A 27,006-nucleotide genomic window follows, 5' to 3' on the forward strand; every position below is an offset into this window, starting at 1 on the left:
AGTTGTCGTAGGCAGGCAAGGGTCAGGATACAGATTTCAGAATAGTCAGGATACAGGCAAGGTCAAACACGGATAATGAGACAGACGAGATTCAGATCAGATGCACAAGGCTCAGGAAACCACTAGAAACAAGTTCTATCACGGGCACTGGCTGGGAGTATGAATGGGCCTTAAATACTTTCAAAACGCCAAAACGTGCGCCAATGCGCGCTGGCGTAATCACGCCAGCGCGCCTGTACCTTTAAGAGGCGCGCAGGCGCGCCGCGCGCACCCTAGGAAACCAAGATGGCGCCGGCGCTGGAGACAGGAGGAGCACGGCGGCGTGGCGGCCGCCCACGCCGCCGCACCACTAGACCACCAGGTGATTTACAATTACCTTTAATATTTACAGTAATGATTAGCTTCTTAGCTCCTGTGATAGTTAAATTGATTATTGCTACTATCTAAATAAATTTAAAGTGTTCAGTGCTTGCAGAAATTGCTTATCAAGATTATTACCGTTATCAAAATCCCCTTAGTTCATTAAATATAAAGTGACCAGTGCATTAAAATATTCGATCAATCCAGAATTAATATCAAGTTACTTAAGGAAAAGAACTTAGAAAATTGATGTTGGTGGAGCTGCTCCCATAGAATCTAGCTATAGTTTTTCTAACCCCTGGGAGCACCACAAAGTGGGAGAACAGCAGAGACTGAAGGACTGCGGTCTTGGTTATTACCTTCCCTAATTTCTATAAAGGAAAAGTTATTTATCCTTAAAAAACGCAAAGCCTGCAGCTCTTGGAAGGAAAATAGATTAGATAAAGGGTCAAGAAACTTGTTAAAATAGAGATTTACCAGAAACTTTTCAGATATAATTTATAAAAACAAATAGAACCGAGGCCTGCCCTGACGCACGTTTTGCTAAAAAGCTTTATCAAAAGGCAATCCTGTGTTCCGGTTTTTTTGTGTAGTTGTGTCGGTTACATTTGGCGTCACTTCCGCTTTTCATAGTATTCACAGTTCCGCCCTCACATTGCAGGTGATGGTATCAGCAGCGTGGCAATTTTGACATCAGGACGTCTGTGCCCCCCATCACTCACTAGAAGCGTTAATACCGCTTCCGCGGTGGTTCCGACGTCTGTATTTTCACCCCCCAATCATTTACCATGCTGTTTCATAAGTATATTTGCATACCTAACGCTGCCCAGCTGTCACTTGCTTATGTGGTTCTGCATAAACTGCACAGCAGGGATTTCCTGCTTATTTTAGAATGATCCACTGAAGGTGTTTGATCTATTAGGGTTAAATAAAAGCTGTGAATAAATTATTCATGTATACCATATGGGGAGACTGTATTGAGATTAGATATCCAATAACTTTCCCTTTTTAAGAGTTCTTGCTCCAAGTTTCCTTTCCTGATTCCTAAATTCACCTGTTATATAATCCAAAACTGTAGTTTTTTGGAATCTGAATTGTGGTATTGCCTAAAATGTTGTGCCACAGTTGAAAGGTTTTTTTTCTGTTTTAATGTCGTTTTCAGTATTTCTGATGGTACTACAATGTTTCTGAATAAGCTGTTTTACCATCTAGTCATCCCCACATATCTTAATTCGCAGGGGCACTCAATACAATAAATTGCTCCTTTAGTTTTGCAATTAAAATAATTTTGTATCTGTCTTTCTTTACCAAATCTATCCTGGAATTTTTTCTTTCTCACCATTTGGTCGCACATATTGCAACCACCACAGGGATGGGATCCTTTTATTTTATCCATCGTTTTTTTATTTCCGAAATGGCTGTGACACATGTCTTTAAGATTGGGACTTCTTTTATAGCAGAACTGTACCTGATTTTGTAGGATGGATTTTAAAGTCTCATCCAACATTAGGGTGTTCCAATGTTTATTTAATATATCTTGGATATCCAAGATTAAAGGTACTATAAACCTTATGTTATTGTCATCTAATGGTTTCTCTTTTTTTACCAACAGGGATTGTCTTTCTGTATATAATGCTCTATGATAGGCATTTTTCAATTGTTTATTGGAATATCCTCTTTCCTTCAGTCTACTTTTTAGTTCTTTGGTGTGTGCTTTAAAGGAATTGTTCAGAGTAAAAATAAAAACTGGGTAAATAGATAGGCTGTGCAAAATAAAAAATGTTTCTAATATAGTTAGTTAGCCAAAAATGTAATGTATAAAGGCTGGAGTGATTTGATGTATAATAAGTCAGTCAGGACACTACTTCCTGCTTTTCAGCTCTCTTGGTTTACACTGACTGGTTGCCCTGGCTACCAGGCAGTAACCAATCAGAGACTTGATGGGGGGGGCACATGGGTCATATCTGTTGCTTTTGAATCTGAGCTGAATGCTGAGGATCAATTGCAAACTCACTGAACAGAAATGTACCATGTGGCCCCCCTTCAAGTCGCTGACTAGCTCAGAGTTATAGAGCTGAAAAGCAGGAAGTTGGATTCTGGCTGTTTTATTAGACATCTGTTCACTCCAGCCTTTATACATTACATTTTTGGCTAAATAACTATATTAGAAACATTTTTTATTTTGCACAGCCTATCTATTTACCCAGTTTTTATTTTCACACTGAACTATTCCTTTAAAGTCAACCTGTGCAGTGCAATTCCATCTCAGTCTTAAAAATTCCCCTCTAGGTAAGGCCTTTTTTACATGTTTGGATGGAAACTGGAATGACTGAATAGGGAGTTAGTAGCTGTTTCTTTTCTTTTTCATCTCCCCTGTTTATGTTCAGATCTATGTTTAGATCTAGAAAGGAGACTTCATTTTCTGAGTTCTGAGATGTTAATTTGATTTTCCAATCATTGGTATTCTGCACATGTCCCTTGCCAAATGATTAGGATATCGTTGATATATCTGAGCCATTTTCTGATATGTTTGTGATATTTTATAAATGTATCACCAAAAACCACAGTTTCATCCCATTTGCCTAAGAATAAGTTGGCATAAGCTGGGCGCAGGCAGTGCCCATTGTAGTTCCTTGAGTCTGGAGAAAGAGTTGGCCATTTAAGGTAAAGTAATTGTAATACAGGACAAATCTTAATAGTTTACATATAAATTCTATTTGATCATCTGATTTGTCACTTGTTTTAATATTGCACAGACTCAATGCCTAGTTCATGTCCTATGGATGTATATAAGGATTCAACATCAAGTGTAATTAATAAGTTGTTAGATTGTATAAGTTCCATATTTTTGATTTGAACCAGGACATCCATTGTATCTCTAGCATAGGACATGAGGAACTCAACCATTGTTTTAAAGACTAGATATAAATATTGGCTGACTTTTTCAGATAGACTACTGTTCCCGGATACTATGGGTCTCCCTGGCGGTTTTTAAATTTTTTTTTGTTTTGGGCAAAATTAAAATGTTGCAACTCTGGGGTGCTCAACTTTCAGAAATTGATATTCCTTTTTACTTATTAACAAATTCTTCTGTGCTTCTTTTAGTATTCTATACTAAATTTCAATGAAATTCTCCTAATATTTTTTTTATGACATTCTGACTTTAGTTGTCTGTCAGCCTCTTCTAGATACATGTTGTTGGCCAGATTACTATGTTACCCCCATTATCGGACTGTTTGATTTGTTCATCATACCACCTTCTGGTCTCTTGGATTGCTCTTAATTCATCCTGGCTCAAGGGTGAGTTCAATAATATCTTCGATCACTAGGTTCATATATATACTTATATTGGAACATATATTAGAAGGAGGGGTAAACTTAGATTTAATTTTTTATTTATTCTCAATTTCGTTATTGGGGTTATATCCCCTTCCTTTAATATTACTTTCTCCCCTTCTCTATAGTAATATTTGATATTAAGTAATATTAAAGGAAGGGGATATAACCCTCAATGACGAATTTAATTAATCAGTGACTAATTAATTGTTACACACTTGTGTATTTCAAGTACCCAGCACTTCAGTTTTTAATTAATCATTTAAGAAAACTTCTCAAGATATAAATTAAGAATGATGGCACAGATGTGAAACTTTAGCATGCAGCACTTTAATTCAATATTAATTCATAAGTGGAATTGATAGGGGTAGTGTTGAAATCAATTAAGATCACAACCAGCAAAAGAAGTTAAATAATAATAATTAGAGGTGAAAGTTCATTAGGTTGATTTACTGACTGTGATAATTGATCTTGAATCTAGAAAATACCAGGTTGCAGTGTTGAGAATTGGTTAACGAAATCAGTAATAAAAAAATTCCTTAGCACAAGTGGGTTTAAGAAACTAAAACTGGAAAAAAAGAAATAACACTGACAAAAAGTCAAGTAGAGCAAATTGCAGTGTCAAGAGCACTACATACATAACATTAAAACAAGCATTTTCCACTTTTTAATAACTTCCTCTTAATTGTTGGCAAGGTAGGTAATCAGAGCACAAGACACATCCAATTTTGATAATTTAGCTCTAACAGATTTCACACAGATTGAAGCAGAACATGTATTTTTGGTTATAAATTGAATCACCCTATTAAAAATAGTGTAGCCTTCTTTTTCATCATTGACCGAGAAAAGAATTCTGTGATTAATGGTTAATGCAATATCATAACTTGTATAGAAGATCTTCTATTCAAACAATGCTCTTTTTATTTCAAAATATATTTTATTATTTTTAATAAAAGATACATTATCATATGATATATTCATAGAATATATGATTTTTTATATTATAGAATATGATTTTGACATTGTATCTATATATATATATATATATTTCAAAACATATAACATTGTTTAATGTAAATGTAAGCATTTTCCATTGTCTAATCCGGTGATGGTACAAATTCCAGTTCCATCAAATGTATACATATAATAGCAGAACATATGACAAATAATATATAACCGGTTAATACAAAAGAAACAGAAAAGCAAACAGAAAAAATAAGATAACATACTATAAGTAGAAAGTGGTTTACCTTGCTGTCTAATTGCCTCTATTTATTATGCGCATATGGAATCCCTCAGTTTTATATCCGGGTGGTTAGAGTGTCAGCAAGTAGGAAGGGAGGGTCCCCCCATACCTATAATCTATCCAAGGTTGCCATACTTTTAGAAATGTGGGAAATTTGTCTAATGCAATACTGGTTAACTTTTCATTTATGAATATCTATTTTGGGATTTTTTTTTCTATTTTTTGTAATTTATATGTGGAGATTTCCAGTTTAGCTGCCAAGAATATATGATTAATTAACTTTCTCTGTGTCCCTGTTATGTTTTGTGGTGGAGCACCCATCAACGCTTCATAGGGGTCTTTCTGTAAACTCACATTTAGTACTCCAAATATCAAATTGTACACCTGAATCCAGAACCTAGATGCTGCACCCTCTAAAACAGCCATTATTAAGGTATGGGTACATAAGTGCTAATCTGTTGGGTGTGAGGTACCACGAAAGAGAACATTATATCCAGATTCAAGCAATACTGTATTATTAGAGCATCTCCTTAGATTATCCCATAGCTTACACCACTGCATATCTGTCAAGGTCTTTCCCAGTTCTTTCCCCCATGTCTGAACATCTCATATGTCTGCTAGAGATGCAGGGGAGTTGAAATGTCTATATAGTGAGGTTATCGCTTTCAAGGGTGCACCCCATCTATACACCATTTCTCAAAAAAGGTCCACTCTGGGGCCTCTGGAGAGCATTGGCACCAACATTCTGTAACAAAGTGTAATAGTTGGTTTTCTCGAAAATAGGGTCATGGACCTCTCGTAGGTAGTCAATGGTAGCAGGACCCCTAACAGTAAGTAAGTCTCTCATCCTTATAAGGTTGTGGTCTCTCCACCACTGAAATAAGCAGCCTTGAAATCCAGGATTGAATTGAGGATAATAGAAAAATGGCCTTTCTGGGGTGTGGGCAGAAAATAGTGAGTAACGGTGCGCGTTAACATACCAGATTCTAATGGTGTGTCACAAAGTGTGGCTAACCATTATTGGTCTATGTTTTACCTTTGTCCAGAGCAAGGCGTCTGCTGTAAATGGGGTCATAACCAGTTCTCTAAAGACTGCCACAAATGGGCATTACCTTGGGCGTGTATGGTAGACAGGTAGACAAACTGTGCTGCTATATAATACTTCAAGAGATTTGGGAATCCTAGACCCCCTTCCGAAATGGATCTTTGAAATGTATTAAGTTGTACCCGAGGAGTTTTATTATTCCACACAAATTTTAAGATATTTGATTCTAGTTTCCATAAATCTGACCTTAAAATAAGGATAGGTAATACTCTGAACAAATATAGGATTTTTGGCAGCAAGACCATTTTTATTGCTGACACTCTACCCACCCATGATATATGATATTTTCCCCAGTCCTCCAGACTTCAGAGATAGGGTGGTCATTTGTACATTCTGTCGAGTCTGGTGTATCTGGTTTAGGGTTGGAAATGATTATAGCCATTAGAGTTTGGGCTGGAAGTTTATCGTCCTTAATTAATTGATTAAACATTGTGGCTAACTGTGGAGTGAGGATATGGGAGAATTTCTTGTAATATAGTGCTGGAAAGCCATCTGGCCTTGGTGTATTGGGTAGTTTCAAGAGTTTAATAGTTTCCTTGACCTCATCTTCCATGATCTCTGCATTTAAAGATTGAAGTTGAGAGGGGGTCAAGAGTTGTAAAGTAATATCTTGAAAAAATGAATCCAATTTGCGAGATGGAAGGGTTGGTGTAGCCTGGTAAAGTTTTTTTATAGAAAATATGGAATTCTCGTAGAACGCTCTGCAGTGCATTGGTAGTAAACCCACTAGAAGTTTTAATTTTAGTTATTGGTGTAATATCTAAGCGATTTCGGTTTGTATGTATGATAGTATCATTTCTGCTGGGTCCATTTCCAGGCTTTTTCTGTCTTATGGATGAGAACTAGATCTAGTTTTGTACGAGTTTGATTGATCTGGATTCTTAGGTCTACATTAGGGTTTTGAGGGAAGTTTCTAGGTGTTTGTATAAGTCTGGCACTTTTAAAAGAGATTCATTCATTCGCCACCTTGCCAGGCTTTTGGGTAGATGGAGAAGAGTAAAAGGAGTTAAAACCTTGGATATTATGGGATAGAACTTTCAATTCCTTATGACTGTAAAGGTATAGTAGCATACATGAATTTAGAGAGGTAATAACAATAACTTGTGGTATAAATTCAGTGGAACCATCCACTGTTTTGTGGGTTTTACCCCTCAGTCCCTATAACCAGTTAGAGAAATCGGGACAAAACTGCTGGGGGGAAGCAAGATAAACTCGTGGGGCTAACCTTGGAACAAAATGTACTACATTGGGCAAACATAGTTAGGTATACTGTGGGCTGGTGTTGTACCGTTACCAACTCGTTGGACATCTGCAACCCAGGGGTCAATATATTGATGTATTGCAAGCTAATTTTACATTATCATTTCAAGATACCCCCACCCTCCCCATACTATAACAAATATGTCACTCTCATTGGATGTTTAGGTGGAAAGACAATAGCCTAGGTTATCCCAGAGAAGCATAGTGGTGGGTATCTAGCAAAACAGTTTTAAACATCCCACAGCCCAATCCAGCTGTGTAAGAAAAATAAGCCGATCTCAATCTCACCAACCGTCCAGCATACCATCCCAAAACATGACCTTGACTCTAGCTGGATCTTGCAAAACTTCAAGGAACCGATGTTCTCTGTGTTTTTGAGCCCGCTGCTTTCTCCCAGATGGGACTGACCCATCGGGGTTGAGAGTTTCAAGGTGATTTTGTTGGGCTTTCCGTGTGCCGTGGTAAAAGTCCTAGGCGTGTTAGTAGCTCAGTAGCCAAGCTGATGACTATGACCATTATAGGAGAAAGATACCTTTACTGGAAACAACCAACAATATCTTATCTTGTGTTGTTGTAAGATCTTACTGTGCAAAAGGATGGAAAGGCGGAACTCCGGTAAAAAGAAAAAGGGTGGTTTATTGAAACAGGTCATAAACCACCATCACCTGAAGTGTTTCGGGAGCAACTTCCTTAATCATAGGCTTACAGATGCATTTGTGTCACTTCCTTAAATAGGCTATACAGCATTGACCTCTAGAGGAATTACAAAAAATTATAATGTATATAACAATATAAAGGAACATATGTTTTTTTCTCTTGTCTTTTTTGCACCTCAATGGAAGGGGGTCCACGGTGCTAGGGGAAAGAATGGCTAAGAGGTTGGAGGAGTGTTTAAACTAGGCAAGGGGGGGGTTGGGGAGATAAAGAACTATGGGGAAGCTAGGGTAAACAGGGCAGTGGGGATAGTAAGGGGTCGTGGGGGAGGAGTGAGGGGGGCATACAGTTTACCAGCTAAGGAGGTCCCTCTGTTACAAGGAAAACAGAATAATGCTAACTTAACATATAATTCTCCACTAAGTAATGCAAATTACAAAAGTAAAAGTAGTAACCTACGCTATATGCTGACAAATGCACAGAGTTTGTCAGGTAAAATGGGAGACCTAGAATTAATTGCATGCTCTAAAAATTATGATACAATTGGTATCACTGAGACCTGTGGGATGAAACATGTGACTGAATTGTGAATTTAAATGGTTACACCCTTTTTGGGAGGGACAGAGGGATTAAAAAGGGTGGAGGAGTGTGTTTGTATGGGCAAAAGGTTACAAAAAGAATTATCATTGGTGTATGCTATAAACCACCTCATATAAGTGTCGAGTATGAAGCCCAGTTACTCTTGCAGATACAAGCGGCTTCACAGCTGGATCAAGTTGTTGCTATGGGTGACTTCAATTATACAGACATTGATTGGGGTAATGGGGTTGCTAAGACGGAAGAAGCTAGTAGGTTTGTAAATATGCTGAATGACAACTTTTTATTCCAGCTCGTTCAAGAATCTACTAGGAATAACTCTCTTTTGGACCTTGTAATAACTAATGATACTGAACTCATCTCTAACATTTGTGTGGGTGAGCATTTAGGGAATAGTGATCATAACATGGTCTCCTTTGAGATTCTGTTGCAGAAGCAATTCTATAAGGGAGTAACTAAAACACTAAATTTCAGACCTGCAAACTTTGACAGTATAAGGGCATCTCTGCAACATATTAAGTGGGAAATGCGTTAGACAGGGTTAAACACAGAACAAAAATGGGAAGTCTTTAAAATGATGCATTAATAAATATACTTGTCAGTATATTCCACTTGTAAGCAAGGCACGTCGTTGCAAAACCTTTTTGGTTCAGTAGAAGCGTTGGTGTTGAGGTGGGTAACAAAAGACGTGCTTTTAAGGCTTTCAAGTTAGCTGGGACAGCCAAATCATTTATAAGGTACAAGGAGGCCAATAAATCATGCAAAGAAGCTATAAGGCAAGCTAAAATTGATATAGAAAAGGATATTGCAGCAAGCAGTAAAAAAAAATCCCAAATTATTTTTTAAATATGTTAATAGTAAAAAAATGAAGCAGGAAGGGGTGGGACCCTTACTACCAGAGGGGGGGCAGCTGGTTGATGAAAACAAAATAAAAGTGCAGATTCTGAACTCATATTTTTCATCTGTCTACACAAATGAAGAACCAGTAAGTGAAGGTTTCCTTCTTAATAGTACTAATTCTAGTAATACAACTAATGATGCATGGTTCACACATGAAGAAATTCAAAAGAGACTAGAACATGTTAAGATTAACAAAGGTCCGGGGCCAGATGGTATTCATCCCAGGGTAATTAGCAAGCTTAGCTTTGTGATTGCCAAACCTCTTTACTAAATTTTTCAGGATTTATTGAGATCTGGCATAGTGCCGAGAGACTGGCGAATTGCTAATGTGGTGCCTCTATTCAAAAAAGGATCCCGTTCACAGCCTCAAAACTATAGGCCAGTTAGTCTGACTTCAGTGGTAGGAAAGCTTTTCGAAGGGTTAATAAAGGATAAGATACTGGACTTCATAGCAAATCATAATACTATGAGTTTGTGCCAGCATGGTTTTATGCGTAATAGATCTTGCCAGACTAACTTAATTTCTTTTTATGAGAAGGTAAGTAGAGACCTCGATTCTGGGATGGCAGTGGATGTGATTTACTTAGACTTTGCTAAAGCATTTTATATAGTGCCACACAAAAGGTTACTGTTTAAATTAAGGAATGTTGGCCTGGAACATAGTTTTTGTACCTGGATAGAGAACTGGCTAAAAGATAGACTACAAAGAGTGGTGGTAAATGGAACATTTTCTAATTGGACCAGTGTTGTTAGTGGAGTACTGCAGGGCTCTGTACTAGGTCCCTTGCTTTTCAACTTGTTTATTAATGACCTGGAGGTAGGCATAGAAAGTACTGTTTCTATTTTTGCAGATGATACTAAATTTTGCAGAACTACTGTATAGGTTCCATGCAGGATGCTGTCACTTTGCAGAGTGATTTTTCTAAGCTGGAAAACTGGGCAGCAAACTGTAAAATGAGGTTCAATGTTGATAAATGCAAGGTTATGCACTTTGGCAAAAATAATATAAATGCAAGTTATAAACTAAATGGCAGTGTGTTGGGAGTTTCCTTAAATGAGAAGGATCTAGGGGTCTTTGTAGATAACACGTTGTCTAATTCTGGGCAGTGTCATTCTGTGGCTACTAAAGCAAATAAAGTTCTGTCTTGCATAAAAAAGGGCATTAACTCAAGGGATGAAAACATAATTATGCCTCTTTATAGGTCCCTGGTAAGGCCTCATCTGGAGTATGCAGTGCAGAATGCTGGAGAGAGTGCAGAGACGTGCAACAAAATTGGTTAGAGGGATGGAAGACTTAAATTATGAGGGTAGACTGTCAAGGTTGGGGTTGTTTTCTCTGGAAAAAAGGTGCTTGCGAGTGGACATGATTACACTTTACAAGTACATTAGAGGACATTATAGACAAATAGCAGGGGACATTTTTACCCATAAAGTGGATCACCGTGCCAGAGGCCACCCCTTTAGACTAGAAGAAAAGAACTTTCATTTGAAGCAACGTAGGGGTTTCTTTACAGTCAGGACAGTGAGGTTGTGGAATGCACTGCTGGGTGATGTTGTGATGGCTGATTCAGTTAATACCTTTAAGAATGGCTTGGATGATTTTTTGGACAGACATAATATCAAAGGCTATTATGATACTAAGCTCTATAGTTAGTATAGGTATGGGTATATAGAATTTAATTAAAAGTAGGGAGGGGTGTGTGTATGGATGCTGGGTTTTCATTTGGAGGGGTTGAACTTGATGAACTTTGTCTTTTTTCAACCCAATTTAACTATGTAACTATGTAACGACTATGTAACTATAGATACTGATTAAAATAACCACAATGCATTCCAAAAGGAGCAGTTGTGGCTTGGGGTTGAGTCATGTGCCTGGTTTAATAGGTTGTAAATTCTAAAACTTTTTATTTATTTCTAAAACTTTTTTATTTGTTTATTTCTTATTTATTGTTTTTGTTAATCGTTCTATATATGGTCTGGCTTCAAAGCTATGTGTAAAAGTAGGGAATTGCGTAATTAAAAGTATTATTAATGTTTGTAAATTCCTATTTCAATGGTTATATTTACCAAACTATTAATGAATTTATTCAATAAATTAAATTAAATCAACCTTGCTTTTGTTGGTAAAAGTTAACAATTATTGTTATGAATTAAGTTAGATTAAGTTAAATTAAGTTAGATTCCATGTTTACTATGGCTAGTTCCTTCCTTTGGAGTCAAACTAACTACTTACAGTTTCATAAGTCAGTATAGATACATAAGATCATGTCTGGTATTCAGGCCTGTTGGTATTCTGGTATCTAAATCCAGAATCCAATAAGCTTCCCTTAAGTTTAAGGGGCGTAAGGTGTCCCCTCCTCTAAGGGGGATCTTCACCTGTTCTATGACCTTTACCCCTAGATCTTTTATCTAGAGGAGCATGTTGAAAAGTGTTTATCAATGGGTGACTTGTCGTCTTTCTTTTTGATTGCCCTAATGTGCTCCCTTATTCTGTCTTTCAGACATCGAATGGAGCGACCCACATACTGTTTTGTACAACAGTTGCATTCCAGTAAATAAACTATCCGTTTGGAGTTGCAATTGTAAAAACCTTTGCTTTGATACGTCCAACCTGTGACATTTGAACTGAAGCCGCTACTCCTATCGATCACATTACAGGTTTTGCATTTCGTGTGCTCTCACCTAAAAGTGCCCTTCAAAGCCAATCACCGCTTTTGTTTGGGCGTGGAGGAGGAGACTATACTGGGTGCCAATATATTTCTCAGAGTGGGGGCCTTCTTGGAAACAAATTTAATGTTTGTAGAAGATAATATCTCTTGTAGTGTCTCATTACCCTCTAAAATCGGAAGATATATTTTAACTATTTTGCAAATTCGATTGTATATTTCACTGTATTCAGTTATAAAATAAATTCTTTAATTTAGACCAGGGGGTATGTCCTTCTTTTGTTTAATTTCATCGTTGTGTTTATTCTTTGGTACTATTCTATTCGATTTGTTGTAAGAGTTGTTAATAAGAACTTTAGAGTAACCCCTTCTGCACAGTCTTTGAGACAGTTCCCTCGACTGTTCACGGAAGGAACTAGCGTGGCTGCAATTTCTACGGTAGCGTACAAATTGACTATATGGAATATTTTGTGAAGTGTGTTATGGATGACAGCTATTGGCTTTCAGTATGGTGTTTCCTGCTGTAGGTTTGCGGAAAATCTTAGTCAATTTTTCCTTTTCCTCTGTTGCCTGTTAGTTTTAAATGAAAATGTATTACCTTTCTGTGATATTCTAGTGAATATTTTAAATTAAAACTTTTATCATTTAAATAATTGTGAAATTCTTTTATTAAATTAAGTGGTCATTTCCAAATAAATATAAGGCCGTCAATGAAACGACCGTACCAAATAATGTGGCTACAATAGGGGTTATCACTTCCAAGGATTCGTGACCACTCCCACCACCCCATGTAGAGGTTGGCATAGATGGGGGCATCTTTGGAGGTAATAATCCCCATCAAAATAGAAAAAGTTGTGAGTAAGTAGAAATTCTAGAGTTGATATTAGATATGAGTGTAACTGTTGGAGTAGGGGTTTAAGGCTGAAATCAACCCAATCGGAGATGCCCTCGTTAGCTGAGCCAATACTGGCCACTATAGGTCTTCCCTCAGGTGCAGTGAGGGACTTGTGAATTTTGGGTAAATGGTGGAACACATGGACTATTGGTGAGGAGTGTATTAAATATTCTCTGTCCCTAGAGTCCATCACTCCCAAAGAAATACCATAAGAGACCAACTGGGTGATTTCAGTCATGAAACTCTCTTGTGGATTAGAGGATAATTTCTCCTAAACCTCCACATCTCCCAATTGTCTCCTAGCTTTAGCTATATAGTCTTCCGTATTTAATATTACTACACCCCTCCCTTATCTGCCTGCCGGATTGTTATGTTAGGGTTATCATGTAGGGCTTTCAATCCCTTTCTCTCATCTATAGATATGTGTAATAAAATTACCTGGGCATGGTGTGGGGGGACGGCAGGGACGCCTGCCGCCCCCTCGACGGGGATGCCCGTCACGCCGCGCTGCTCCGGTGCCGGCTTCCTAGCGCGCGCGCATGCGCACTCCGATTTAAAGGCGCAGGCGCGCTGACGTAATGACGTCAGCGCGAGAGGCGCCAAATTCAAATAGTATTTAAAGGGCATTCCCACAGGTTACCATTGCCCGTGATAGGATTTGTTCCTGGTGCTTTAGCTGTTGCTATTCTGTTTAAATCTGTTCCTGATTATCTGTTTTGACACTTGCCTGCCTGTTTGACTATTCTGATCTCTGGAACCTGACCCTTGCCTGAAATCGATCTTGACTCTGCTAAATCCTCCTGTTTGACATTCCGGTTTGACCTCTGCCTGTTATTGACTCCCATTCTGCCTCAACCCATCTGATTGATCCCTGGTTTTGACCCTTTGCCTTCCTGACGATTCTGTTATCCGCCTGCCTCGATCCAGCCTGTCTGACCATCCGCTTGCCTTGTCCTTTTGTACCGTGACCTTCGGCCTAAAGACTCTGCTAACAGCCGTGCCCCTTTGCCAGCCAGAACATCTTGCCTTGCACCCCTCGTTAAGTCCAGGTGGCACCCAAGTAAGCTGAGGGCTCCTCCCGAAGCCCAACGGTGGTCACACTACTGGTGAAGCCGAGCCGAGACCAGAGTGCTTGGCATTTGTTCTGGTATCGGGTGCCGGCCGTGACATTATCACGGGCCGCGGAGGACGAAAGTCTAGACGGTGCTTCTGCTGCTGCTTCCGTTTCACCTCCTCCAACTACCACTGAAGTGCTCCTTACTGCCCTGCTACAGCGCATGGAGGACCATGAGCAGAAGCAAAACTATTTGCTTCAGGGGTTTCACAATCTGACCCTCAAGCTTGAAACTTCGCAGCAGCCAATCAGACCAGTTGTCTCTTCCCCTGAGGGTTCTTCTGCTGTTTGGGGTGATTCTGCTAGACCCCAGGAACCCAAAATTGCATTCCCTGATAAGTTCAGTGGGGATAGAGCAAAATTGTCTTTAAAGAGGCATGTAAATTATACCTTGGTTTCTTCCCTCACTCCTTTCCAACAGGTGAGGAGAAAGTAAGGTTCGTCATGACTCTATTACAGGGTGATCCCCAAATTTGGGCTCTTAGACTGCCCGCCTCTGATCCAGCCCGTTTCTCCTTAGATACTTTCTTTGAGACCATGGCCATACTCTACGATGACCCGGATCGCGCCTCTTCGGCCGATACCGCGATTCGTAAGTTGCGCCAGGGGAAACGGGATGCGGAGGTGTACTGCACTGAGTTCCGCCGGTGGGCAGTAGAGACCGGGTGGAACGATATGGCTCTACGTAGTGAGTTCCGTATAGGACTGTCCCATTGACCTAGTTCCAGGTTCCACTCCTCCTCGTGTTCGTACGTATCCCCTTTCTTTACCTGAAGCCCAAGCAATGAGGGACTATATTGAAGAAAACCTTGAGAGATTTCATCCGACCCTCTAATTCTCCTGCCAGTGCTGGGTTTTTCTTTGTGGGTAAGAAAGACGGTGGTCTTCGCCCTTGTATAGATTACAGGGGTTTAAATAAAATCACCATTAAGAACCGCTACCCCCTTCCTCTAATTTCTGAGCTATTTGACCAGGTTAAAGGTGCCCAAGTCTATACCAAGCTTGATCTTAGAGGTGCTTACAATCTCATTCGTATTAGAGAGGGGGATGAGTGGAAAACAGCATTTAACACCAGGGATGGCCACTACGAATACTTAGTAATGCCCTTTGGGCTCTGTAACGCCCCCGCAGTTTTTCAAGAATTTGTCAATGACATCTTTCGAGATCTACTGGGGGTATTCGTAGTGGTCTACCTTGACGATATTCTTATTTTTTCTTCCAATCTAAACGAACATCGTAATCATGTTTGCGAAGTCTTACGTAGGCTAAGGGAGAATAATCTTTATGCAAAACTAGAGAAATGTACCTTTGAGGTTTCTTCTGTTCAGTTTTTGGGGTTTATTATTTCCAACAAGGGTCTAGAAATGGATCCAGGCAAGGTGAGAGCTGTCCTGGATTGGGCCCAACCCCTTTCGTTACGTGCTGTTCAAAGATTTCTTGGTTTTGCCAATTACTATCGTCAATTTATTAAGAATTTTTCTCTTATTGTAGCCCCCATCACAAGTTTAACCAAGAAGGGCGCTGATCCCAGTATTTGGCCTCCTGAAGCCTTACACGCCTTTGAAACCCTCAAAAGAGAGTTCTGTTCTGCCCCTATTCTTCAACACCCTGATCCCGCTCTTCCTTTCATTGTAGAGGTTGATGCTTCTGAGGTGGGAGCGGGGGTAGTTCTTTCCCAAAGGCATCCGATTTCCAACAAATTGCATCCCTGTGCCTTTTTCTCTAAGAAGTTTTTACCTGCAGAGGTAAATTACGACATAGGGAACAGGGAATTGTTGGCTGTCAAATTGGCCTTTGAGGAATGGCGGCATCTCCTAGAGGGTGCAAAACATGTGGTGACGGTCTATACTGATCATAAGAATTTACTTTATATTAAATCTGCTAATCGCCTAAATTCTAGGCAAGCCAGGTGGGCCTTATTCTTCTCAAGGTTTAATTTTGTTTTAACTTTCAGGCCTGGTTCCAAAAATACCAAGGCGGATGCACTCTCTAGGAGTTTTGAATCTTTCCCCTCTGACTCTAGTGAGTGTACTCCCATCATCCCCAAAGAATTAATTTTAGCCACTTTAGAATCCGATCTTTCCTCCCTATTACTTCCCTTACAAACATCTGCTCCTACTGATACTCCCCCTGGGAGATGGTTTGTTCCTGAGGAGCTTAGGGAGCAAGTTTTGAAGGAGGTTCATGATTCTAAAATGGCGGGGCACTCAGGAGTTACTAAGACTGTTTCTCTACTGTCCCGTCATGTTCGGTGGCCTTCTTTCAAACTGGACACAAAATTTTTTGTCAACTCCTGTCCAGTCTGTCAAAGATCTAAATCCTCTCGTCAGTTATCTCAAGGTCTGTTAAATCCATTGCCAATTCCTGAGAAACCTTGGTCCCATCTTTCGATGGACTTCATTGTAGATTTGCACCCTTCCCAAGGGAAGACTGTGATTTGGGTGGTGGTGGATAGGTTCAGTAAGATGGGCCATTTTATTCCCCTTCCACACCTCCCTTCTGCTAAAACCTTGGCTGATCTATTCATTACTCACATTTTTAAGTTACATGGTTTTCCGGAGAATATTGTTTCTGACAGGGGGGTCCAGTTCGTCTCGAAGTTTTGGCGTGCTTTCTGTTCTTTAGTAGGGATTGAGTTATCCTTTTCCACTGCATATCACCCCCAAACGAATGGTCAAACTGAAAGGGTAAACCAGTCCCTTGAACAATACCTTAGATGCTATGTGTCTGATAATCAGTCTACATGGTCCGAACTGTTACCCTGGGCAGAATTTGCATACAATAATGCTACCCATTCCTCCTCAGGAGAGTCTCCCTTCTTTATTGTCTACGGGTTACATCCCACAGCATTTTCTTTTTCTGACTCTAATTCCCCTGTACCCTCTGCCAATTCTTCTATCCTGAAATTTTCCGAAATTTGGTCTCAAGTTCATAATTCTTTATCCGCAGCTTCCCTAGCTCAGAAAAGAGCTGCTGACAAATCCCATAGGGAAGCACCCCAGTACAAGGTGGGAGATTTAGTATGGTTGTCAACAAAGAATATCAAGTTGAAGGTTCCCTCTCCTAAATTGGGTCCTAGATTCATTGGTCCATACCCCATCATTGCAATAATTAATCCGTCTTCTGTCCGTCTTCAATTACCTCCTAATTTCAAAATTTCTAATTATTTCCATGTCTCTCTGTTGAAGCTTGCCAATGATTCTCGTCTTCTGTCTGTTCCTCCCCCAGTGTTGGTTGAAGGTCAGCCTGAGTATGAGATCCAAGAGTTCCTCGACTCCCGCCTCGTGAGGGGTAAGTTACAATATCTTACCAGGTGGAAGGGCTTCGGTCCTGAGGAGAACTCTTGGGTCTCAGTTGATGACATCAAGGCCGACCGCCTCAGGAAGCAATTCCACTCTAAATTTCCTGGTAAACCTGGGGGTCCAGTGGCCCCCCCTAGAGAGGGGGGTAATGTAATAAAATTACCTGGGCATGGTGTGGGGGGACGGCAGGGACGCCTGCCGCCCCCTCGACGGAGACGCCCGTCACGCCGCGCTGCTCCGGTGCCGGCTTCCTAGCGCGCACGCGCACTCCGATTTAATGACGTCAGCGCGAGAGGCGCCAAATTCGAATAGTATTTAAAGGGCATTCCCACAGGTTACCATTGCCCGTGATAGGATTTGTTCCTGGTGCTTTAGCTGTTGCTATTCTGTGTAAATCTGTTCCTGATTATCTGTTTTGACCCTTGCCTGCCTGTTTGACTATTCTGATCTCTGGAACCTGACCCTTGCCTGAAATCGATCTTGACTCTGCTAAATCCTCCTGTTTGACGTTCCGGTTTGACCTCTGCCTGTTATTGACTCCGATTCTGCCTCAACCCATCTGATTGATCCCTGGTTTTGACCCTTTGCCTTCCTGACGATTCTGTTATCCGCCTGCCTCGATCCAGCCTGTCTGACCATCCGCTTGCCTTGTCCTTTTGTACCGTGACCTTCGGCCTAAAGACTCTGCTAACAGCCGTGCCCCTTTGCCAGCCAGAACATCTTGCCTTGCACCCCTCGTTAAGTCCAGGTGGCACCCAAGTAAGCCGAGGGCTCCTCCCGAAGCCCAACGGTGGTCACACTACTGGTGAAGCCGAGCCGAGACCAGGGTGCTTGGCATTTGTTCTGGTATCGGGTGCCGGCCGTGACAATATGTTATCATAAATTATTTTCCCAAGTCTACCCAAGTGTAATTTCTTAAGGTCATTTTCAACAAGTTCAACAATGTCCATGGACGTTCATCTCGATTGTAATGGGTAGAAATCGGAAAATAACTTTTTTTGCAGGTTGACATGTCCCACTAGTCCCTCATCACCGGGTACATAATTCTCCTCCTGTAAAGCAAGCAAATCAGTTAAAAAACATTGTTCTTTAAAAGTAGTGTGAGCTATGGGTTCTCCATCAGCTCTCTGCATTCTTATATCAGTGTTCACATCAGTGTTCACAATGGTATTCGGGATTTCACCAGTGTATGTATATTCTGTACTGGAAACAACCAACGATATCTTATCTTGTGCTGTTGTAAGATCTTAGTTATTGGTGCCAATGCTTTGCATTTCTGGAGCGTTAAGTGAGCAAAGTCTGAGTAGACTTGAAATTGAGTGCCCTGGTATTCCAAGCGGTCCTTCTGCCATGCAGCCTGCAGTATCGTCACTTGTGTCTGGTGGTAATGGAGACGTAATATTATGTCTCTTGGTGGATCACCTTCCCGTAAAGGCCGCAAAGCCTGGTGTACCTGGTCACACTCTAAGTGCTCCACTGGCAGATTAGGGACAAGTGATGTAAAAATATTGTCCATGGCAGAAGAGAGATATGTTACCGTTTCTGGGATGCCTCTTATGCGCAAATTGTTGCGCCTGGATCAGTTATCTGCATCCTCGATTTTGTCCCATACCTCTTGTAGTTGCCATTGGAGCTCCTGGATGTCGTTCTCATGGGCATCTAAGACAGTTGTAATATCATCCACCTTGTGTTCTATAACGTCTGTTCTTTGCCCCAAATCTTGCAGCTACTTTGCAATCTCCTCTGAAATAGTTTTTGCCATGGCTGCCAGTTCTTGCTGGAGCATAGATTTAAATTTGTCAAGCAAAATTCCCCGTCATTCCCCGTCTTTTTTCAGGGTAGATTACCATTCCAGAGTGGGTCTCTCTCTCCCCTCTGATGTTTCCGAGTGCACCCTATAAGGCAGTGATCCCCAACCAGTAGCTCGCGAGCAACATGTTGCTCTCCAACCCCTTGGATGTTGCTCTCAGTGTCCTCAAAGCAGGTGCTTATTTTTGAATTTCTGGTTTGGAGGCAAGTTTTAATTGCATAAAAACTAAGTATAGTGCCAAGTAGAGTCTCCTGTAGGCTGCCAGTCCACATAGGGGCTACCAAATAGCCAATCATAGCCCTTATCTGGCACCCATGGGACTTTTACATGCTTGCGTTGCTCCCCAACTGTTTTTACATTTGAGTGTGGCTCACGGGTAAAAAAGGTTGGGGACCCCTGCTATAAGGGTTGCAGTGAGAAGGAACCATTGGGCAGGGTCGAGTGCTGGGACTGCTTGTGTAGAGATGGAGCCGAAGGAGGTAGCCGGTTCTTTCAGGTATGGCGTTAATGGGAGCAAGAGGTGGCACCAATGTGTTCCATGGGCCGGAAGTGATGATCGCTGACATAAGTCACATGTGATCCCGGAGGTGACATGCTGGTAAGGGCAGAGGCAGTGCGAGCAATGCCGGTCAGTGTAAGGCGGATGTTAGGGGGATGGAACACGTCCCTAGAGCTATTGAAACGTGGAACTGCATTCAGATACCAATTCTGCCTACCTGCCTGTTCCTCTAGCAAGATTGTGCATGATGGAGCATGTTGTCCTCATATTGATGGTTTAAGCTGTCTAGCTTGTTGTACATATTTTAAAGCTCATCATGGATCAGCCTGGCTCTGTGAAAGGACCTCAGCCCAAAGGTCCTAGGTAAGCCTTCTACATATCTGGTATTAATGAGAGAGAGTAATTATGGTGGCTGAGAGTTGTTTTTGCTGTATTACAGCCTGCATGTATCAACTGAATCTCATAAGGGAGAGCCCTCTCTATCAAGGAAGACTGCTTCTGCTATGGATCCAGTAACTTCAGACCCTCAGCCTCCGAGATTACCTCAATTGGAGGCTCTTGTTTCTATTATCACTCAAGCTGTGGTGTGGGGGATGCTTCTGCTTTTACCTCTGGTGTTCAGAGAAAATCTAAGAGGGTCAGGGAGGTGCCAAATGAATTGTTGTCAGTTGTGTCAAATGAAGAATTATATTCTCTTGGGGAAATGCAATATGAGGTTCTCAGAGGAAGGAGAATTTTTGTCGGAGGAAGAAACTGCTTTTGATCCTGCTACGCTATAATGTCTAGTAAAGACAGTAAGAAAGACTCTGTGCCTTTCAGAGGAGCTTCCTAAGTCTACCTCTGCAGATAAGTTTTCCCATCTGTTAAGAAGGCAAGTGACTTTTGCAGTGCATTACTAGATTAAAGACATTATCAATTCAGAATGGAAGAGAACTGAATTTGTGATTCAGGGAAAGTTTGCTAAAATTTACACAGTGAAGGAAACTTTTGGCAAACTATGGGATAACCCTCCTAGGGTTGATGCTGCGGTGATATGGTTGGCAAGAACAACTAGCATGCTAATGGACGATGCTGCAGCTTTTCATGATGCTATGGAGAAGCGGCTTGAAACTAATCTTAAGAAGACCTTTGTATCAGTGGGTGCAATATATAGACTGGCTGTAGTGTTGACCTCTACTTCCAGGGCCATGAAGATCTGGAGGAGGCCATCTCTTCAAATATTAAGAGGTCTGTCCTATGAGAGATATTGTCTGAATTGAAGCTGGTTGTGGATTTCATGGCAGATACCTCTCTGGATCTGGTGCATCTGGCTTCCAGAACGATGGCACTGTCTGTGACCTTGAGAAGGGCCTTGTGGTTAAGACCGTGTCTGACTCGGCCTCTAAAGTGAACTTATGTTAGCTTCCATTTGAGAGGGGTAATCTCTTCAGAGAGAAACTAGACTCCATTATTAAGAAGGCTTCTGGAGGGAAGATTGTTCCTGCTTCAGGAAAAGATGTTCAAGCACCTTAGTGGTAGATCTATTTCCCCCTGCAAATAGATACTTTTGTGGTTCTAGACAGTCCAGATATGGTAGAATTTCTCCCTTGGAAATCTTCCAATTTGGAAATCCTCAAGAGGAGAAAGTCGTCCAACATACATATTCTTCGGCACACCACTTACTTTTCCTTTTTTCTTTAGGGTGCATTCAACTCCTCCAGCTACTTCCAAGCCCGGTTTTCATAAAAAGATTCCCATAGGGAGGAAGCACACCAAACATATGATTTTGCCTTTTAGGACATTTATTCAGCAGTGTTGGCACAACCCCTTCCTCAGGTGCAATAAAAATCAAGTGAACATCGTTGCATTAAATACCTTTAACACCATGTGAGCTATCATGTGATACAATTAACCATTTAGTGCTTGATCCCATTCATCTTTATATAAAGGTTTATAAGTATCCCAAAATTCATGAAGGAAAGAAGAATCCCTTTAGGAAAATTCATTGCCTGCAATATAACAATAAATACTATAAATAACTCATTTAAGACATACTTGTATCAAACATTATTAGCAACAATATTAAAACCTTTACAAAAAGCAATTAATACATTATCCTTCAACCAATAACGCTACAATTGTAGCCTAATAGAAACTTGTTACATATTATAAAAAACCTCATGTTAAAACTTTCATTTAATCCCATAGGTGTTAGGGAATCCAATCTTTTTATCCACACTGCTTCTCGCTGCAGCAACCGTTTTCTTATATTACCTCCCCTCTCAGTAGTTACCTGTTCCAATATATTCCATCTTAATTGGGCAACCATATGTTTATTGTGAAAAAAATGTTTTGCCACCGACATTTCAGATAAATTTTCTTTCTTATTTTCCTGTTTCTCTATATCTGGTGTATAATTTCGAATACTACTTTTATGTTCATTTAATCTGGTTTTTATAGATCTACTCGTCTGTCCTACATAGGTAAGTCCGCATGGGCATTTTATCATGTAAATGACTCCTGTACTGTTACAGGTAAAATGCCCATTCAATTTTATTGGATAGCCCTTGGATGGATGTGCTATAACGTCACCTTTCAGGATACCATTACAATGTGCACATTCACCACATCTGAATGTGCCATTTTTTAAAGGTGCCAATAATCCCAAATTTTTATCTTTTTTTATGATCTTCTTAGTCACTGTCTGTCCTATAGATTTCCCTCTTCTATACGAGAATAATGGCGGGTCTTTAAACAGTTTACCCATTTCTCTATCTTTTTGTAGTATCCTCCAATGTTTCAAAATTATTCGCCTAACATATGGTGTCTGGCGACCAAAAGTTGAAACAAATGGTATCTGAGACATTTTTTGTTTCCCCTTTCTTTCTCTTCTTATTAATAGCCTTTTTCGTTCCATCACTTTAAGATCTTGTTTTACCTCATTAAGTTGGTCCCTGTCATATCCCCTTTGTGAGAATTTTTTTTATCATAGCATCAGCTTCCTGTTCAAATACATTTTCTTTAGCCGTAATACGTCTCACCCGGCTTAGCTGGCTACGTGGAAGTCCTTTGAACACCCCCGGTGGATGACAGCTTGATGGTAACAATATTGTATTACAATCTGTAGGTTTATAATGGATTGCTGTAGACAGGGTATTATTTTCAATGGATACTTTAACGTCCAAAAAGGCCAATTCTTGTTCAGACCATACTGAGGTAAATTTGATGGTATTATGTACTTCATTTAAATTCTGCACCATCATTTCAAATTGATCCACAGTACCATCCCAGACCAGAAAAATATCGTCCATGTAGCGCCAGTAATGCAATATATACTTATTCCACATATTGTTATTAAGGATATATTTACTTTCAAAATCATGCATAAACGTATTTGCATATATAGGCGCCATATTGGCCCCCATAGCGCAGCCTATCTGCTGGACATAGTACTGCTCAAAAAATACAAAATAATTTCTGGTCAATATCATCTCCAAAATTTCACAAGCAAAATTAATTTCATGATTTTTTTTGTCTAATTTGGTTAGGTATTGTCTTATACTTTCAATGCCCTCACTATGTGGGATTGTAGAGTATAGATCACATACGTCCAATGAACACAAGAGTACCTTCCTGTCTGGCAATTTTACTTCCATTATTTTATCCAGGAAATCTGTGGTATCCTGGATACAAGTATGCAATAAAGAGAAAATTGGTTGACAAATCACATCCAAATATATAGCTAATGGTTGTAGGATTGATCCACATCCTGAAACAATTGGTCTCCCCGGGGGATTTTTTAAAGATTTGAGTATCTTTGGTAGAAAGTATATATACGGTATCTGAGGCCATTCAACACTAAGTACCTGAAACATTTCTTGTGATACAAGACCATCCCTCACAGCACCTTCTAGGAAGTAATCTATTTGTTTCTTAAATAATTCAGTGGGGTTAAAAGTAAGCTTTTTGTACCGATTTGCATCCCCCAACTGTCGGCGTGCTTCATTAATATAAGCTTCTCGATCCAAAATAACAGTAGCACCGCCTTTATCCGCTGACTGAATAATAATATCATCATATGATTTTAGATCATTTAAAGCTTTAATTTCCATTTTTGACATATTATTATTTTTTATATTTCTTTTATCATGATTACTAGCGAGTGCTGTGAGGTCATGTCTTACCATACATTCAAACATATCAATACATTTTGGTGTATTCATCGGAATAAATGTGGAATGTAAACCCAATTTTTTCTTAACTAGATCAATTTGTTTGTCACTTTTTATATTAATACGACCAGAGCCCGCAGTCTCTTTGGAGTTGTCGAAGTGGGCACGAAGTTTTAAAGCTCTTATGAATTTAAACAAATCCATCTCCAAATCAAATAATGTTTATACGAAATGTCGGTGGCAAAACATTTTATTCACAATAAACATATGGTTGCCCAATTAAGATGGAATATATTGGAACAGGTAACTACTGAGAGGGGAGGTAATATAAGAAAACAGTTGCTGCAGCGAGAAGCAGTGTGGATAAAAAGATTGGATTCCCTAACACCTATGGGATTAAATGAAAGTTTTAACATGAGATGTTTTTTATAATATGTAACAAGTTTCTATTAGGCTACAATTGTAGCGTTATTGGTTGAAGGATAATGTATTAATTGCTTTTTGTAAAGGTTTTAATATTGTTGCTAATAATGTTTGATACAAGTATGTCTTAAATGAGTTATTTATAGTACTTATTGTTATATTGCAGGCAATGAATTTTCCTAAAGGGATTCTTCTTTCCTTCATGAATTTTGGGATACTTATAAACCTTTATATAAAGATGAATGGGATCAAGCACTAAACGGTTAATTGTATCACATGACAGCTCACATGGTGTTAAAGGTATTTAATGCAATGATGTTCACTTGATTTTTATTGCACCTGAGGAAGGGGTTGACCCCGAAAGCTTGTGCCAACACTGCTGAATAAATGTCCTAAAAGGCAAAATCATATGTTTGGTGTGCTTCCTCCCTATGAGAAAGTCGTCCACCCATTAGAACGAGTACTACTAATAAGATCAGGCTGGCTTAGACCAGTAGAGTGGGGGCATTTCTAACATCTTTTTACAGAGTCTTGAATATCAGAGATCAGTGGGTACTGAAGGTGATTTAGGAGGGGTATCGTTTGGAATTTGCAAAATGCCATCTCACAATATTTTTAAGATATCTTCGGCTCTTCAAATTCCAGGTTCACATCAAGTGTTGTAGGAGTATGCGCACCAACTTCTGAATTCGGGAGCAATAGAATTGGTTCTGATTTCACAGCAAAGCTTGGTGTTTTACTTAAAACTCTTTTTAGTTTGGAAGGCCTCGGGGACAGTTCTGGATTTATGTCCTCTAAAACATCATAATTCATCAATTGCAGGCGATTCAAGATGGAATCATTGGGGTCCATTGTCCAAGCAATCCCACCTCTGTCTTGGCTTATAAATCTGGATTTGAATGATGCATATTTCAATGTGCCCATTCACAAAGTTTACAGGAAGTATATTTGCTTTGCCTTCAAAGATCAGCATGTCCAATTCACATGCTATTGGAAGTGCTAGTCACAATTGTGGTCTTTCTAAGAGTGGAAGGTATTCCAATATTTCATTACTTGGATGACATTCTTTTGGTGACCGCATCGAGGGAAGAAGCTCTGAAGTTCAGGGACAAAGCCATTCTGATGCTCCAAAAATTTGATTGGGTGATAAATTCTGGTTCCTTCACAAAGGATACCTGCAAAGGTATAGTGTCACTCCCACAGGAGAATGTGCTTCATGTGCTGAGACAAGTGAGGCATCATCACGAGGCATCAGTCTCATGGAATCCACAATTCAAATGGTAAAGTGGGCCACGTGGCACATGAGACCTCTCCAGCAATTCTTTCTGAAGGCAATTGCTTCAGGGTGGTTGAATCTGGGTACTCATCTTGAAGTTTCAGAAGACATCTAGACTGGTGGCTAGATTCGGCATTCCATGTGGTACAAATGCGCGACAATGACATTAAATTTGTTTTTAGAAGCAATAAAACCATTGCCAGCGATGTCTCTTCAAGCCTTTATTCCCCTAACAAAAAACCAAAAATAGAAGGCACTCAGTGTTTAATCAAAAGTGGGTGTTATAAATGTGGGAAAAATAGATGTAAGGTTCTGTATGCAAACAAATATTAGTAAAGGATAATTTTCAGAGTAGTATAACAGGTTTTCCCTATATTAACTGTGACTCCAAATGTGTCATTTATTTAGCCACATGTAATTTTGGCAAACAATATGTTGGCAGAACACCTTATACCAATAGATATAAGTGATTGTGATACGGCAAGTCCTAATCACAGAAGAGTTTCAGCTATAAGTAAACATATTATGCTAAAACATAATGGCAATTTTAGCCAAGTTAAGTATCAAGGTTAAGTTAAACTAGGAGTAAGGGGAGGAGATTTGCAGAAAATAATAGATCAGAGAGAAGTATATTGTATATTTACATTGAAAACCCGTTACTCACAAGGGTTAAATAGTTATTGGGAGGTTTCCTGTTTTTTCTAATTATATGTGTAAATATATTCTAATAAGAAAAATGCCCTTAGTGGTTGAATAGTCTCTTGTTGGCCAATTTTTTAATGCACTAAAAAGAGTCTGTCCTTCTACAAAATCCAGGATTCTGCCATGACCTTTCAGATGTTCTGCAAGCCTTGATGTCCTCACCCTTTGAGCCTTTGGAAAAAGCCTCAATGACTGCCATGCAACATTGAAAGTTCTATGTCTGGTGGCAATTACATTTTGGCATTGACAGTAAGGAAATTGTATACAGTCATCAGGATACAGTAGTGATGAAACCGTCATTTGATTTCCTTCCAAAAATTATCTCTCAATTTCATTCTGATCTGGAAATAACACTTCCTTTCTTTTGTCCTTCCCCTAAGTCTGACAACGGAACAAGAGTGGCCTACTTCTGCTTTGTCGAGAGTACTCGACAAAGCAGATTACTGCTAAAGTGAACCTACTTCTGCTTTGTCGAGAGTACTCGACAAAGCAGATTACTGCTAAAGTGAGGTTTAGTTTAGACTTGCTAACATGACATGTTTCAGGTCCAGAGCAGTGCCCTTTCTCAGGTCTCAAGGGCACCGTTCTGGGCCCGAAACACGTCTTGTCAGTAAGTCTAAAATAAACCTCACTTTAGCAGTATTCTGCTTCGTCTAGTTTTCTCCTTTCTACAATCTATGGCAGAGTGGTACGTCTTTAAAGGATTGATG

At 39.9% G+C, this 27,006-nt stretch overlaps 1 long non-coding RNA gene across 2 annotated transcripts; it reads left to right on the forward strand.

Moving 5' to 3' along the window:
* Window positions 1-978: 978 nt before the first annotated feature.
* Window positions 979-12,383, forward strand: LOC108719088. 2 transcript variants are annotated; one of them, XR_005961922.1, is made up of 3 exons: window positions 979-1,917; window positions 3,539-3,660; window positions 11,960-12,383. It is a non-coding gene; the product is annotated as an uncharacterized LOC108719088 (long non-coding RNA). The 2 variants fall into 2 exon arrangements; XR_001936159.2 differs by lacking the exon at window positions 979-1,917 and having other exon boundaries at window positions 2,509-3,660.
* Window positions 12,384-27,006: the final 14,623 nt, after the last annotated feature.

Source organism: Xenopus laevis, chromosome 6L, assembly GCF_017654675.1.
Source record: "Xenopus laevis strain J_2021 chromosome 6L, Xenopus_laevis_v10.1, whole genome shotgun sequence".
Classification (NCBI taxonomy): domain Eukaryota; kingdom Metazoa; phylum Chordata; class Amphibia; order Anura; family Pipidae; genus Xenopus; species Xenopus laevis.